This window comes from Anarhichas minor, unplaced genomic scaffold (genome assembly GCF_050575085.1).
Source record: "Anarhichas minor isolate MPS153535 unplaced genomic scaffold, ASM5057508v1 ptg000030l, whole genome shotgun sequence".
In the NCBI taxonomy this organism is placed as follows: Eukaryota; Metazoa; Chordata; class Actinopteri; order Perciformes; family Anarhichadidae; genus Anarhichas; species Anarhichas minor.
The window spans coordinates 11,701,777-11,719,869 of NW_027466476.1; positions in this window are offsets into that span (position 1 = coordinate 11,701,777).

Sequence of the window (18,093 nt, forward strand, 5' to 3'; positions counted from 1 at the left end):
GTTTCTATATTATCTGTGCATGGTTGTGGCAAATAACGTCAAGTAAGTTGACTTTTGTCTGTTTTCATCGTGTTTATTGAAGTTATTTTCTTCTGTGTTCTGCTGACGGACAAAGTGAATCCCATTAAAAGTCCAGCTGTGAACCACACGGATCAAAGACTTGCGGTTACGATCGTGAGTCTGCAAAGGGTGTTTATTTTGAACATTGACCGGATGCTCTCGCCGTTCAACTTCCTGCCCGGCTCGATCAGCTCTGTGCAAAAAAGGACTAGGCGCTTACTTTTTTTGCGTAGCGGAGCCAACGCTACAAAACTACGTAGCACCTGTTAATATGCGCGGACGCTTCGGTGGAATTTAACAAACACAGATCTTTTATCAAGGGAGGCCGCTTTTGTGAAACGAGAAGTTAACGTTGATTTATTTGTCACATAACTTTCGTACTTAAGTAACGCCACTTAGCCGTAGTTATTTTACCCAAACAACAATCTTTTCCAAAACCTAAGTAAATAGTTGTGTTGCCTAAACCTAACTAAGTTGTTTCCTGCACAGAGTTTTTTTTAACGAGAGGAATTTGACACGTGTTGCTGGCTTTCGTAGGAAACTGTTTTAATGGTACTACCGAAAAACCTCTTCACAGCAAAGATTATCAACGAACGTGGAGGCAAATTAAAAGGAAAGTGGATGTTGTAGATTAGAACTCAACCAGAGGACACATTCAGCCCTCGCGTAAAACAAACACACTAGAAGTAGGAAATAAAGTCAGGATAAGGAAGTGCTGACGGATACAGACTCGCTGTGTGCCGTGCCGCTGTGCTCACATTCATCAACGACTCCCTCAGCAGACTCATGTGACACCAGCCACCTCGTTTTTTTTTTTTAACCACGCTCGCAGCTTTCTGTGACAGGTACGCCAGTCGGCATCAACATATCCGGCCACAACAGCCGCGGCTCACGGCCCGGAGGTTCATCCGTTCTGACGGATATTTTCTGTTTGTTGCCCCGAGGGATTACAGGCCCCCCGATGAAACAAAGGCACAAACATAATGTTTCGTGTTGGAGCTGCTTCTATCTCCTGTCGGCTGCAGAGACTAGAGAAGCAGATCCCCCCCTCTCTGTTTTTGCTGTGTTGTTCAACGTGATGTTTCTCAGACTGGACGTTTTCTACTTATGTAAAACATTTACAAGCTTGTGGATGACTACCTTAGCAATTAGTGCATGCCCATCTGCTTAAACCACTATTTACAGACAATTTAACGGTAACTAAGAACAAAAGGTACTAAGTTGGACATTCACAATCCTCGTACAAGATTCCTAATGAACTATATGAAGATGTAGAGCAGGCTGGTCTCATCCAGCATTCGTAGCAATACCTACGAAAGGAATGCGCCGTAATTTGTAGATATCCCATGTAATCATTGCGTGTGTTATCCTCGTAATCATGAACGATGAAAGACCGCTGACGCCCAAACAGGGCAGGCGAGAGAGGAGGTGGATGGGTCCAATAAACAGCGATCTTTCATCCAGTGTTCCCCGTGTGAAACAGGAAGTCAACGTTGATGTTTTTGCGTAGTTACGGCATTTCCGTGGTTATTTTAACCCAAACTACAATATTTTCCTAAAGCTAAATAAGAAATTGTGTTGCCTAAACCTAACAAAGTTGTTTCCTGTGAAGACAGAAGTTTATTTTGAAAATACTGTATGCATGTAACAAGCAGAAATTGACACGTGTTGCTGGACTTTCGTGGGTATACGCACGACAAACGAGGTGTGACTTTTCGTAGGATATCATACGAACCGTTGTATGAGAATACGTTGCGTAGAGCCAGGCGGCAACCTCCAGTTGTGAAGCCAATGCGGAAGTGGGTTAATTTTTGAGTCTTTGAGAAAATGACTCTACTAAATGCAACACATAATGAACAAACGGCTACAGGCGACCCCTCCACCCGGTTTACCCTCAACCAACGTCTTGCACTCTCATTTTATGGTAAAAATCTAGAGTTTGTAATGATTGCGTACAGTAAAATAATGTTGGAACCAAACTGAAACCACTTTTCATGTAACACAACAAAGCAAATCCCCAAAATTTTAAATAAATTGTGAACTGGGACGAGTTGTTGAAACATCATCGGTGAGCTGTGAGTGAATTTTCAGAATAAGTGCTGCAATACAAAATAAATACAACGTCAAAATCCTTTCAAAATAATGTTTATTTTGCTGCTCATCAAATATAAACTGTTCATTTTCAGGATTCAGATACAAATACTGTACTTCTAAATCTTTGTTTTTCTGCGCCATCGTAAAAAGGGCAGCAGACATCATCGGCGCGTTGCTCAAGGACACCTCGTCAGGACTCCTTCGCCTGCAGAGCGGATCAGGCCCGTGACCTTCTGCTCACAGGACACACGCTCCGACCATCAGGCCCAACCTGCCATCTCACAACACGGTCAAACCCCCCCCCCCCAGACTGCTCATTTCCAGACTGCTGGTATTTACAGCTGATGAGCACGCTCAGTAGGGGCCCGCCGGTTGATGTATGTGGAGAGTCACAGTCACGCTTTAGCAGGGGTAAATTCGGAGGCATCGCGCAGTCGGGGGGCTCTCGCAGCCGCGGCATTGTTTAGAGAGAGGAGGCCGGGCCAGAAGGTCAGCGGCGCCGTACACAACACAATTAGAGGGAGACACACTGCGGCGTGACTGACTGCAAATCAGATATCACAGAGGACATTTCCAGTAACGGGCTCAGTACAAGTACGGGCAGGAGACACAACAAAAGGTACTTTATTTATTTTACTAAAAAGTACGCTTTTCCAGAGAAAAAGAAGACAAATTGGAGGAAAAAGGGTGTTTGTTTAGTTGTTATTTTCTTTTTTACTGACTAAAGCATGTAAGAATGTCTGGCTGATGTCAACATCTTTGATTGCAACAAATTGAGTAGAATACAACAGATATACTACAAAGACGTCACACAAAGGACACTGTTAGTAGTTTTTGTGCCAGCCTCTGGCTCAGGTTCTCCATGAGAGTCGAAGAGTTTCACTGAACAACATTCACAGTGAATTCATACTTCTGAAAATACCCAAACGAGATACACAGATCTTTTATGTTGCTTGGGAAAAACGGAATTAATTATCACCACAACAAATGTGTGCTGTCTCGGCCCGTGGGTGTATGTGTTCATAAGTGTGTTCTTGTACTCGTCCGCCTGTCAGAAGCAGTTTGAGTTTGAGACATTTGGTGAGAGGAAAGTTTTCCCAAAGTGAGGATATCTTGAATCATCTTCACTTCTTTACAGCTGAAATGTATAAACATTTTAAGTTGATGAGTTGTATCTTTCTTTATGGTTGAATTTACTGAAACACTAACAAAGTGTGGATTCACTGTGGCTGCAGATGCTCGTTGGTTTGTCAGGTCACACCTGTCCCGTCGACAGTACAAAGCATTTTTCCCTAAAGATATTTAAATGAGATGAGGATACACACTTTAGATTCTCCATCGTCTTTGTTTGTTGAACACTGTGTTCTGAAACCCGAGCGCGGTTTGTCAATCCACATGAAAATGTGGCCTCAGGTACAGTTCATGTGTACCGTTATGGTTTTGCACGAGGTGTGAAAATTCTAATTTCCAAAATCTGCAGAATTTAGGAAAGTAGGAAGCCAGGGGTGAGGATCTTTTTTGACATTGTTACCTTCGTTGCACATCTCTCCGTGGTTTTGTGTTGCTTAGTGGTCAGTTTGTGTCAATTTGTAATTTGTTGTTGTTATTTTTTGGTCTGTGGTTGTTTTACTCCTTTTGTGTCTCTTTGTAGTTGTCTTGTGTTTCTTTGTGGTCATTTTGAGTCTCTTTGTAGTTGTTCTATGTTTGTTTATTGGCATTTTGTCTTTTTTTTGTTATTTTTTTGTCTGTGGTTGTTTGTTTTGCCCCTTTTTGTAGTTATTTTATGTCTCTTTGTAGTAGTTCTGTCTGTCTTTGTGGTCACAATGTACATTTTTGTGATCATTTAGAGTTTGTAATCATGTTGAGTCTCTTTGTAGTTGTTTTGCCCCTTTTTACATTTGTTGTGAGTCTCTTTGAGTCTCGTTTGGAGCTGTTTTGCATCTCTTTGTAGTTGTTTAGATCCCTTTGTAGTCTTTTTGTGTCTCTTTGTAGTTGTTTTAAGTTTCTTTGTTGTCATTTTGAGTACCTTCCTGGTTGGTACGTCTGGGTTTGTGTGACACTTTGGGTCCCTCTCCGTTAGGTACTCCATCCATATACCAGACTGCACAATATTTTTAGATACATGATATGTTCATTATGTCAGATTACACCCGGGGCTTTGATTTGATTCCTCATTTTAGTTGACATCCCTACATCCCACAGGTTGGGCCATTGTTGACTGATTGAGTGTCGTCTGAACTGCACAAGATTTTGGGGTGTAAAAATGTAAATCGGATATCAGTCCAATGCCACTAAAGAATAGCCAAAAAAGAAGAGATGGGGTTCAGTTTCAGTTAAATTATGTTTAGGTTCGGTGTGTCGGGATTAGGATCAAAGGAAACTGTGAAGGTTGAAATGTAATACAGGTCTGACTAATACACATTTGTGTGCGTGTCCCTCTTTGGGCTCTCCTCCTTGCTCTTCACAGATCACTAGCAGTCCTCCAGCCCCCCCGTCCCCCCGTCCTGATGATGTAATTATTTCCCAGCGGCACCTGGGAGCCGCGGCCGCCATTCGGAGGCATCGCTCACAGCCAAGTATGCAGATGTTTCTAATTGCTTTCCATTACCAAGAATAACAGCTGTTTATATCTATCAGCAAATAATTCACAAGAGTTCCAGACTGTTAGGATAACATTTCCCACCTGGTCACCATCACCAGTTGTCAACAGCCGAGCGCCGCGCTTGCCAGGCCTCTTGTTTACCGAATCCCCCGATAAGCTCGGGCTTAGAGTCACCTTCAGCCATCTTGCTTTTTACACCTCCCATGATTTCCTGTTTTATCTTACGAGTCAATCTTTTATTATCATCACAAAGAGAGATGGAAATTGCATTTTGTTCTTCTCATAATATCCTGGGCTGTTATTATGCAGCTATATCAGAGAGGCAGGCGCTTTGCATTTTACCCTCAACTTACAAACGCATTTAACATACAAGGACTACTGACAACTATCAAAGCAAAATGTTAATTCATTTATTCTCATAAAAGTATTAGTTATGTGATTAATGTCATCTGTGGAAAGAAAAGAGATAATAATGTTTTAGGAAGGAAAAGATTGCATAAAACCAAAATAGGCCGAGCACATGGAGTCTGCTGCATCTCTCTCCTTCAAAAAGCCCCCATACAGTGTGTGATACTTTGAATTAGGACCCATGGCAAAACCACCTTCTCCTGTCACTTCTGGGTCCAAAAGAACCAAGATGGCGACCGTCATAAACCAAGATTACAACACCCAAAATGCGGAACTCCAGGCTTCAAAACGTCAGTCCACCAACCAATGAGTGAAGTCAAGTTGACTATGTCCACTTCTTATATGCTGTCTATGGTCAGGGTGGACTTTTTAGGACATCTTTTGCCAATAGAAGTTAGCCTTAAAAAGCTAATTCTTCCCTTGGGATCGGTTTGTAATTTCAGGGCACTAGTTACTTGTCTGAGAGATGGATTTTCAGGTTTTCTGGTGTTTAGAATCTTAAAGCTAGTGTTGGTAATATTGAGGAAATAGCAAGAGTAGACTAGACTTAAAAAATGATCCAACTGAACAACCCGGCCTAGTGTTTACAACTTTTTTCCAATGAAAGTAGCTAGCAGCACTAGCTCCAAAAGTTGCTAAATCTAGCACGAAAGTTGCCAAGTTGACAACACTGACAGACTCCAAATTCTCTTCAGGCCTCTTAAGGTTAACTTCTAATGGCAAAAGATGTCCACCCTGACCATAGACAGCCTATAAGAACTGGATCTAATCACTGTGACGTCACCCGTTGGTGTCTGGACCTGCCGTTTGAAGCCTCGGGAAGAAGAAACATTTAAACTCTTGTTTATGTCAAACATAAAGTATCATGTGCCGACATACCTTTGAGCTCAATAAGTATAAGTACCGTAGTTGTGTGTGTTGCTGCAAACAAGCCGACCTTAAAAGACCCAGTCTGACCTCACCTTTAAAAATGTTCCTCTGGAAGTCCTTTTAAAGGAGAGCGTCGTTGTTGAGTCGTCCAGCAGCAGCAGACCCGCCGCGTGTCCACAGAGCTGTTTTATTTCCAAAGTGATGACTTAGTCGCACGGCGCTTTAAATATTATTGGCCTTGCAGCTCCTCTTACATTCCCTTTCATGGGGCATCAACCTTAATTTGGTCCAGCAGTGAAATCAGGGAAGCTCGTCATTGTCCCTCCCTTTCACTTAACCGAAGGAACTTCAAGATCTACGATGTCTCTCTTTATGCTTCCATCGGATTGTCAAACACCGATCCATGAAGCGTCCACCTGTCGGTTTAATCGTTTATGTGCCGCAGTAATGCTCCATAACAATTCTTAATATCAGGTCTGATGCTTATTTTCTTGCATCTATATTAAGAGTGTGTGTGTGTGTGTGTGTGTGTGTGTGTGTGTGTGTGTGTGTGTGTGTGTGTGTGTGTGTGTGTGTGTGTGTGTGTGTGTGTGTGTGTGTGTGTGTGTGTGTGCATCCCGTTCTCACCGGGCGGGTCAAACAAACACAGGACAATCACCCAGGAGACCGCTGTTCATGTCCAGTGTTAAACAAAGTTAACATTGACTTATTTTACCATAATTTAGTTACATAACTTCCGTACTTCTCTAACACCAGCTACACAACAAGGGCACTTAGACCGCGATCTTTTCCGCGATCTTGGGCCTAACCATCTATTGTAAGTAAACCTATGTTGGAAGTTTATTTTGAAAAGACAGGAAACTGACACGCCGTCCCTGAAGAGACATTAGAGGAGAAACTAGAGCGTCGTAGTTTGAAGCGTCGGTATTTGAACAGTTGCAACACTACAGCACAGGTGATACTTTACTGTTTTTTCTTTCAATGTCTGTTAATGAAGTTGGAGTTCTTGTAGCTGATGATCCGTCATACAAACTACCAAGTTTGTCTCTTAGCTGCAAATAAACGTGTCGTAAAATTTGCGTCACTTCCTCTGTACCACAGGATGTGTCCGTAGGAAAACACCTGCCCAGCACCATGTTTACAACATTAGGTGTAAAACGTACTTCTATCAGCATCAGTCACAGATGATTACATTGAGAGTAACACGCTGACTAGACTGAACGCTGCGGCCTTTACCAGCAGATGAAGTCTTGCCTTTCAAGCGCCATTCCTGTTTCTGGCGGCGAGGCCCGGTATGGTGTGTGTGTGTGTGTGTGTGTGTGTGTGTGTGCTCTGTCTGACAACGCTGGCTGTTGGGAATGAGCCATCTGACGGGGGGAGTGACTGCCAACAAGAGCAGAATGTCATTATGAGTGGAGGCTGCTGCGGGCCTGCCACCATCATAGGGAATTCATCACCACAAGTGATGATGATAATGGACTTTGCCGCAAATGACTTTGGATGAGCAGTGTTTTTGGCAAGCGGCGCCGGGTCTGACTGGAATTTTTGTTCTTCTCCGTACCTCAGAAAACGGAGAAGAAGGCTTGCGGGCGTCCCAGCTGTGGGCCGTGGGACGCCCCGTGGTTCTGGCGTCGACGTTGTGTAAATACGTCGTGTTTGCGCTTGTTTGTCATCGCCAGTGTTGACTTATCAGTCAGAAACATTTTATATTTATTGTTCTTTCAAAATTGGGTAGAATAAATAGAACATTTACACTAATGTAGCGTTCAGCGATCACAAAAAAAAAGATTTCATGACTCACACAAGCTAAAACATCTCGTATTTGGACTAATGACATTTCCAATCAACATCACAAACATGTTACAGAACATCACATTCTGTAATTGGCACGTTTTTCCTTTGAGAGCCCAGGGATTCAAAAATAATTGTCCAACTTTGCCAGAGTGCTCAGAGCAAAATAAAAAACTAATCAAGTGATAACTTTAAGCGCCTCCACAGGAGAACACGGCTACGGGGGGGAGGTGGAAAACTGTGACCACTCCATTATGATCTGCAGGAAAAGGGAAGTCTAACAAGGCTCATTATGAGAAGTGACAGACAGTTAGTTGGGAGGTTTTTTATCGCTTTTCTTTGACAGAACCCCTTTCGGTGAATGCAAAAACGCCTCATTAAAGCGGCACACTTGAAAGCTCGCACGAATCGACGCCAGATCAAAATGCAGGTTGCAGAGATTAAATAGAAGGTAAAACAGCTCAGTGATTGACTGTTGACCACATAATTAGCAGTTTCAACCCTTTTTTGTTTGTTTTTTGTTGCCATAAATGCAACATTCTGTCATGCATATTCAAATACGTCCGTCCCCCCCCCCCCCCCCCCCCCCCGTCCCCGTCCCCCGCACTGCCATTCTAATTAAAGAGTTTCAACTGACAACAGAGAGGGAGGGAGGATGGCGAAGAGCCGTCAGTCTGTCTGTCACGCAGAACATCTTTCCGGGGTTTTGTTTACCGGGCGTGTGGAGGAGTGAGTGCTCTCTGGCTGCTAATGTGACAGTTGCACTCTGGCTTTCAGTTCAGTGGACATGTTGTTTTGGAGAGAAAGCAGGAGGATGGTACCCAACTTATCTGATTACCGATGATGTACATCACACGTCCCCGAAACCGACTTTCGGCGGCGAGAGAGACAGCCAAGCGAGAAAAATAAAAGGGGAAAAGGGAACGCTGGATGTCTGTAAACAAGGCTTGAGTGACGCGGCGGCGGACGATTTGTGAGGCTCAGCTGAAGATCCGTGCCACATGCAGGCCGCTGAACGGAGGGATGTCAGAGTAGAAAACAGGCACGCGGCGAGACACTGCGGGTCAAATCGACACCTGATGAGCAGCTTCACGTGCAGCTTCATAGCACATTCGTGACTGCTGACTCAGCCCTTGTATTGATTAGTGTTAGTGGTGCAACGGAGCATAAAGTCACGGTCCGGATCAAAGTCACTGATCAAATCAGCACAAAAGAATCATTGATGATCCATATTAACAGATACAGATCCCTTTATTGTTTGATCATAGCAGCTGGTCTACAAGGATCCAGACTATTACTTATTTGCCATTGTCCCAAAAATCATTTTGACCGCCCTGAAAAATTCTAAATGTTATACTTTTACTTTGTTCCATCCAGCACCAGGAGCAGTAGTGAGGTCCAACCCTGATGTTGGGTGATCAGGTCTGGCTCTCAGTCTGCGTCCCGGTCCCCCTTTAAAGTCGTTGGTTTGGGTTGAGACCAGTCAGGGTCCTCCACACCAAACTGGGAAATCCATGTCTTTATGGAGCTGGCTTCATGTTCGGGAGCATCGTCTTGAAACAGGAAAGGGACGAACACAAACTGTTGCGATGAAGTTGGAAGCACGTCTCACTCACAGCCTTCTGCGTTACTACGTAAACTCTGAAACCAGACGACATAAGCGCCGTTGGCCTTAGAGAACGAGAAAACATATGGAACCACATAAAACTCCCGTGGCCTCTATCTTTAACATGCAGTCAACAAGCCACCTGATGTTCATGGAAAAATAGCTGCTTTAAACACGTCAACCGTGCACACACCATGAATCCATCTGTTTCAATGGTATGAGAGATGCATCTTCATATCACCAAGCACACGATCATCTCCCTACAACTCTTTCACTGTAATAACTTCATCCACGGGTAACTCATAATTCTTCTCGGCATCATGTTCTCTTTTATTTTTGTTACGGCTAAATATAATGCCACGGGGACGTGCGCTGACTGTAACCAGCCGCAATCTCAATTTGCAATGCATATGTTTCAGAAAAAGAGCCCCACAGTTATGAGCGCCGAGGCGGCGACCGCCGTGGCAGAGGTCCATTAATATGCATAGCTTTGCTAAAAGCTCCGAAGTGACCTACATGACAAGGTTCAGTATACACTCCAACTGTGTGCTACACTTGTGGGACTGAGCCGCCCGTGTGTTACCTTAATTAGTGTCTTCTTGCCACGGATGGATTTTTTTTTTTGTCCTGGAGAGGCTGTTGAACCTACCCGCACACTTGCATGTCGGGCGGGTGGGTCACCACAGGTCACCGCGGGTCACTCCGAATGCCTGCCCCCCCCCCCCCCCCCCTCTCCTCGACAGCTTGGGCGCCTCTCCACAGCCAACGAAATGGTTCCCATTAGCCTGTAGAGGACGAGCGCTAACGTCGCCATTAGATGCACTTTAAACTCAGACGATGACACTCCAGCTCTCCCAGGTAATCCTCAAGGCCCTTCGCCGATGGCATGTATCAATTAACAGATTTGTTTGCTTTCCTCTCCTCCGACCTCATTTGCATCGCAGCCGGCGAACGCACAGCTCAAGTTCAAGAGCATTGTTGACACTGTGTGTGTGTGTGTGTGTGTGTGTGTGTGTGTGTGTGTGTGTGTGTGTGTGTGTGTGTGTGTGTGTGTGTGTGCGTGTGTGTGTGTGTGTGTGTGTTTTTGATCCTCTATAACATTCAGCAGAGGGGCCAGAAATGAAATAAATAAATAAATTACCATACACATTACAACTCGGCTGCTGTGTTGATGTAAAAGTATCCAACAGAAGTGGTTCGGAGCACAGAAAGTTACAAGATGTTAGCAACCACTCCGGGGGCGAAGCGCTGTTGACACTCGTTCCCGTTCAGTCTTCGTCAAAGGGGAGCTTAGCATTTCCAATGCTAAAGGACAGCTGTTGCTGGCAGGCCTCTTCCTCACTGGCGGAGGCGCCGCAGTTTAGGGCGGTAATCTGTCAGGGCGGTGGCGTAGCCAATGTGCTCCAGCCCTCAGGTGGAGGCAGAGAGATGTGGCTCGGGGGCTCTGTGCATAGCAATGAGGCCAGACAGATGTAAAAATCCTCTGTGGTTTTACAGCCTCAGTGCTCGCTCTCTCTCTCTCTCTCTCTCTCTCTCTCTCTCTCTGGGTGTTTGCCTGGATCCTTTTGAACACATCCATTCCCATGATGCAACACTGTTGTAAGGGCACATTTATGCTGTTTGAGAGGAGGCCTTAGCCGTGATCCAGAGAACTATTATATTCCTGGCTTGACTGGTTTACATTTGTGGAAACAGCACAACAGAAAACCAGACAAAACTAAACATTTTTATATTTCATGAAATCTTATTTCAGTGATGACAAAATGTAAAGTATTTAAAGGTGTGTAGTCCGGTTTGAATTGTTTTTCAGATATCTTAAGAAAAACGTACTCCTCATTTTTTTGTGCGTTTTCTTACGAACTAAGTCTTTAAAACTAAACTACCGTCTTACGGAAGTCACGTAACAGACCAATGGAATTACGTGACGAATAAATCGACGCTGACTTCTCTTCAACGTTGACAGCGGTCTCCTGTGTGAAAGACAGTTTTTTGTTTGACCCGCCCTGTGTGTGTTCCTGCTGTCTTTTTACTTCCTGGTTCATGATTTAGTGATTAGATACAAACTGATTTTGTGGGATATCTACGAATTACAGCAAACCAATCTGTGTAGGAAGGAATAGCTACGAGTGCTGTATGAGAACAGCCTGATTGGCTGTATGAGGTGTTCAGTGTTGAGTGGTCATCATCCTGAAGTGAGGGAACCCGTACGACTGCTTTGGCCTTTCATTAGTGAGCTTTGCAGGATTGGACTATTGCAGCCTGGCCCGATGCCAGGAGTTCTGCTGTTGTTCCCGGTGGGATTTGTGGGGGGCCTCTCAGGGGATTCTGGGAGGTTCAGGGGGGTTTTGAGCCGTTCATTCACAGTCCTCTGATGTTCCCTGGAGTCCTGGTCTTCCTTTTGTGCTTGAGCCCGGTGAGCGCTGCAGTCCTCGTTACTGCAGTGACCTCGGATTAGACCAGGACCATCCCTCCAGGTCAACAGTTGGGGAAATGCTGATAAAGTAATATTGATATCTTTTCATATCATGTGCTATATCGGTCTGGTTCTTCATTCTGCACCTTGAAAACATTGATTCTCTCATGAAAAGTCTGATTGCACTCACACAAAAATAAACAAATGCATCATTTTAGAAACTCTTTGACTTCTCATAATGCCAACTGTAGTTGTGATCATCGTTAATTATTCCTAAAAATATACAGTGGCCTTTTACAGTGACGGATGATTAGCATTCTGCGTGCATTTGAGAGAGAAACACCCCACACACACACGCTGGAACTGTCACGGGTAATCATCAGCACCACTTGCATGCTGTTTTCATGATTAGGTGTCAAAGTTCAGCGTTCGATAATGATTGTCGCCTCACATTTATTTCCTGGCTGCACAATTTGCGGTTCAGTTGGTGAATCGGTGGCTCGTAGACTCAGAGATGTCGCTCAGAGAGAACGAGCAGTGGGAAACCGGAATGTAAACACGGAGAGAGTATTTCTGACGCTACGCGTTAGGATGCCGGGAGAATTAGTGAGGAAGCGAGGCTGTAAATATAGAGCCCATCCAGCTGCTTAATTTATCTAAATATGCTAAGGTCTTCTTAATTATTACCACGGCAATTTCCATCACTGCTGCTGCTGGTTTAACCGTCGCATCCTGCAAATCAGTAAATTGCACAACTTTTCTTATTCAACACAAGCCTGCAACTACACTGATTTCTATAATTAACATGTATGTTTTCCTAATCAGACAGCGTTTCTTAGAAGGCCTCGTAGCAGCATCGGAAGAATATAGAAATGTTTTTCCTCCTCTTCTTCAGTTTCTTTCATTTGGTGATTTCTAACACGGAGAAGCTTGTGGTGTTCTTATTGGTCTTCTATCATTTGTACTGATTAATACATGCAGTATTCAACTCTTTAATTGCATTGCACGTACTCAACGTGCACAGTACATATGGACGCATTTAACTGTCATGAAACTTTTGGGGATTTCATCCATAAAAATACAAAACAAATCAAACCAAAAAACACAACTCTGTCTACTACAAAATACAGCGATGTACTGACAATTATCTTTTTATGGGGAAACATAATTGCGCCTGGATTACGTTCACTGTTTTTATAACCCAGGAACTGTTATAGTCTTATAACCTCATCAAGGATCCCAAAACATTCAGTTACCCAGATGTCTCTATGTTAAAGTTACTACAAGAAACTTTCATTTAGTGTTTATTGTGGCGCTCCCTGTGGACTAAAGTGTTTCTGAGCACCAGAGTCTCTTTAGAAAACCTCTCATGTTACTGCAGCAGGGTCTGACAGTCTGCCCCTCTCAGTCCTGGTTCTGGTTCTCCCGTTGCCTCCCTTCCCTCCAGCGGGTCCAGCAATACGTCCTGGGTCTCCAGCAGCGTGGTGCCGGTGTTGGTTTCCTGCTGGAGTCTGAGCCGAAGTCGTTTCTGGTGAACCTGCACGATGTTAATTGTTTCGTCTGATTTTACGGGGAATCAAACCCGATGACGAGCATCAAGAATAACTATATAGAAATAGACAATCTTCTCAATAAGGTCTCGTTTACTGATGAAGTTCATATAGAGGCATCAGTATTAAAATAAGACTGTTTCATAACCAGTTAAAAGTTCTGTGTAGTAACTTAAAATAGGAAAAACTAGTCAGTGAGTAACAGGAAGTCAGATTAGTTAGATTTATGTGCTGTCATCCTGCTGGAATAACAGGTTTCAATAAATAATTACAAATAATTGTCGTTGGGCAGCTTGATCCTAAATCAAGCAAATACAAAGAAACTGCAGTTTGTATATAAATATATACATTTATAAAATATACTCGAACTATCGGTAAGACTACACCTGTTACAAACCCATTTCTGTTGAACAGAACGCATCAGAATTCATCAGCATTAGATGGAGACGGACCACAGTAAGTGACAGAGAATCACAGGGGCATTTATAAAGCAGCCTCTCAGCCAAACGCTCATGATTAATGAGGCACATGGGTAAACCTAGCTGCACATGCTCCCACGTGCACTAAGTTTACTCCTTCAGTTTGAAAACTTAAAAAACAAACATCGTGTGTGACATGATTCCCTTCGTGTGAGGTCAAGTTTTAGATCTTTGAATAGTCGTCAAATATAGAAGAAAACTTTAAATCCCTTCTTGTAACATTGGGATTCAAGACATTCTTGAGATCTTCATGTGTTTAAATTACCCTGAGGTGCATATTGAGTCCCTCTGGATTTTGGCTGAATCCCCAGTGAACTCCTAGTGTTGTATGGTGCTAAGTCACACATGGTATGTTTTTCAAGCCTCTTATCAACACTTCAGATGAGCAGGCCTGCAGTTCACACATTTTAGTTCTTGGCCTGTTAGGATCCACAGAAACATGGTCCTTTGGACATGGCCGCACTGCCGACAGATGGTGAGAGCATCTTTAGGCTGAGCGGATCGGAGGCAGGCAGCCGATAGCGGAGAGACCCCTCCCCGCCCGACGGAAACCCTTCGATGGCGTTGACACGAAATGTATGATCCCCTGAGGCATAATTAATGTTTGTTTTTTAAACTTATGTGACCGCTCAGATGGAGACGAAGCTCGGCGACGACAACGGAAGGAAAAAGCGAGACATATGTAGGCCGGCTTCGTGACGGTCAACACGAGGTTTAGCTTCAGAAGAGATGAAGAGAACTGAAGATGAGGGGTTCATGATGCTAAACTCACTGTGCACGTTTGTTTTTGAGTTTATCTCGTTAGGAGTTGTGTAGCCTGACAGTACTGGGATGAAGCTGCTTCTGTAAGAAGACAACAAATACAAATAACGCGTAGAAACAGCTGTTTGCTGCGTATGTCTGTCCCACGGACTGTTTAAAAGAAGTGGACGTAGTCATCGTGATGTCACTTATTGGTTTGTGGACTGATGTTTTGAAGTTTTGAGTTCGGTGATTTTGCCGTCGCCATCTTGGATTACAGCCGACGCCATGTTGTTTTTTTTGCAACCAGTGAACAGGAAGAGACCATATATGGACTGAGGAGGAGTGACGTAGAGACGCCGTATACGTCTCTGGTAGAGACCTGTCAATCACTGTGTAGCCCCGCCCTAAAGCATCCCCTGCTTCATGGTCTGCTTGACTCTAAATGGACCATAATGTACTAAATGAACATCATGCTGTATTGAAGAAGACTTAAACTAGAGACTGAGACCATAAACTCATGTTTACAATGTTTACTGAGGTAATAAATCAAGAGAGAAGTAGAGTCATTTTAGGACCGAAAGTTATTTACGACCACAAAAAGAAAGCAGGGTAAGAAGATAGATACATAAAGCTCAAACACAGACGGCGATCAAAGACATAATTCCACCATCAGTCGACCCCAGGCAAGACTTGACCCGTCAAAATTCCACTATGTGAACACCCCTAGAGAGAGGATGTGGCACAGGGTCGTCTTCTGATCGGAACATCAGCGGTTCGAATCCCCGGCTCCTCCAGTCCGTGACGATGTGTTTTCATGTTGACTGTCAGACAAAATGAAAGACTAACATCCTACCAGTGTGTCCTCTTTTGGTCAAAGAGCTCATGGACTACGTTTCATCTGATCCTGAACACTCTGCAGCTGAACAATACTTTGTGCATAAAGGAAGCCAGTGAGGACGAGCGTCTCCTTTCAGTCGTAGCGACTCACAATACGTCTAATGAGGCATCGGGATGAAGTAGTTTGTTGTCTGGCGTAACCAGATGGATGTAGGCTGTGATTAAAACCAATTAACTCTCCCCCACATCTAAACAACTTTTCTTCTGTCATTAACGCACATATTTTACACCTCATTAGAGGCACGGTGATTGGAGGTAGAAAAAAAAGAGGGAGATTAATTTGCATTTTAGATTCACAATATGCTTCGGACGGTAAAAAAAAAAGAAAACGAGATGCAGGGAGGAGAGAGAAAGAGAGATGATGAAAAAGTGGTTTAAAAAACACTCCAGGCCACATCTGTGTGTGCTGAACGAGCTTCAGGAGGCGACACATGACTTCCTCTAATTAACTGTAGCTAAGGGTTTTTTTCTTTTCTGGTTGTTGGTGTAATGTGAATGGCCGTCGCGATCATTTCCCCCTCCTCCTCCTCCTCCTCCTCCTCCCACGCCGAAATGTGCATCGTGGGGTGAAACGGGCAAGATGTTAACTAATTTTATTTTTAATCTTCCCTTTTGCCGCCGAGCGTGTCGTCCGGGCGATCGCGTCTTCTGAAATTTCCTCGCCTCTTTCATGGAAACATATTGGGGCAGAATTCGCCAGCTGTCGGCCTCCTCTCCCTTCTGCTGCCATTATCCTCAGGCCCCGCCCCGCCTTATGGCCGGCCAGCCTGCCAGGAACCGGGGGCCCCGTCCAAAATCAAAAAGGTGGCTCTTTTCAATTCAGGCCATCGTCACATGCCCCCCCCCCCCCCCACCACCACCACCCCTCACCCCTCACCCCTCCACCACCCGTGCACGCGACCTAGACGCTCCGCAAACACGCCATCCACGTTTCTCGCCACGATGCATATCATACGCAAGGCAGGGCTTTTGGCTCTCCAGCTCGTGATTGTGCTTCTCATGTGACCATATGCCAACCCCTCCACCCCCCCACCACCACCTCCCCTCCTCCTCCTCCTACTATACAACCCAACCCAACCACATCATCCCTCAACATGTTCGTCTCTGCGTCGGGATGCACACAAGCAATAGAAGGTTTCTACATGTAAGATACCCTCTAGTTTTAGTTTAGTCTACGAACCAGTTTTGCAACAAGAACACAAAATATATATCTATATATATATACAGTGTATATATACAGTATATATAGATATATATGTACATAACATCAGGGTTGCACAACGTAATGCCCATTTACTACACAAGAAAACAAAAAAACAGTGGTGCATTCCTGTGCATGTTTTGAATTTGCATCAGAAGGCAAATATGGCCGACATCTTGAATAATGAAAATAAGTTGTCCTTGTGAACAGTTTCACTAAATGGGGTTTTGTAGCATAATATACATACATAACATCAGGGTTGCACAACGATATGCCCGTTTTGCTACACAAGAGAAAAAGACACGACAAACAAAAATACTATTACATTCCTGTAGTGCCTTTGTTTTGCATCAGGAGGAATGTAAAGAGGCAAGAAAACTATTTTCTGGGCAAACATGGCCGACATCTTAAATAATGACAATAGATTCTCCTTGAGTCCTTTGAGTGAAGGAGTGACGGAGAACCGACAAAACACGGTATACATGTTAAAAACACATTTATTCAAAGAAACAGTTCATTGTTTACTTGACCCCATAACTAACACAAAGAAGAGAAACTCTACTTATATTCTGAGGACTTGATAATGGCGACAATAAAAATAAGATGCGTTGCCTTCATACAATAGAATACACTAACAAACAAGCAGTGTAACAAAGATACACGTTACAAAACCGTCGTATATGTCATATAAATATACTGTTGAATGAATACAACCAAGACAATCCGTTCTGTTATGGATGCTAGTTGCTGCATTGTAACATTTAGCACTGAAACAACTAGGACAGAGGTTTATTTGAGAATCAACGAAATTAAAGACTTGCCTTCTTTGCTGTGACACTTTAACCCCAAAAAATCAGTGGATTAAATCTTCTTCTTTGAACTTTTTTAGTAGTTTGACTTTCTGTTTGTGACACTTTTGTTTTTGTGTAACCGTGATGAATATTTATGCTCATGATGAGTTGCCAATTCAAAAAAATTGGGGTAAAAATTTACATTTTTTTGTAGATTTTCATAATTAATTAATTAATCAAAAGGAAATTTGGCAAAAAAATAATGACAAATGACCATTAAAAGTTGATTAAAATGTCTTATTTTAGGTGATGAACGGACTAAACACGTATTTTATGAAGTGGAAGAACTCATAACTCTCCATTGATTGTTCTGTTAATCAGCGAATCACTTAATCAACCTCGGCTCTGTTCTGGATCCACTGTTGGCCTTTAGAAGTCCGTTGTTGAGTCATTATTATTAATATCAGTGGCATCACTGCAGCAGTGGACTGTCGTTAATACCCCCCCCCCCACACACACACACGTTAAGTGAGTCTCCTGTGCAGCTTGTCCGGTGGATTAAGTCAGGCTGAGTTACTTCCTCTGCC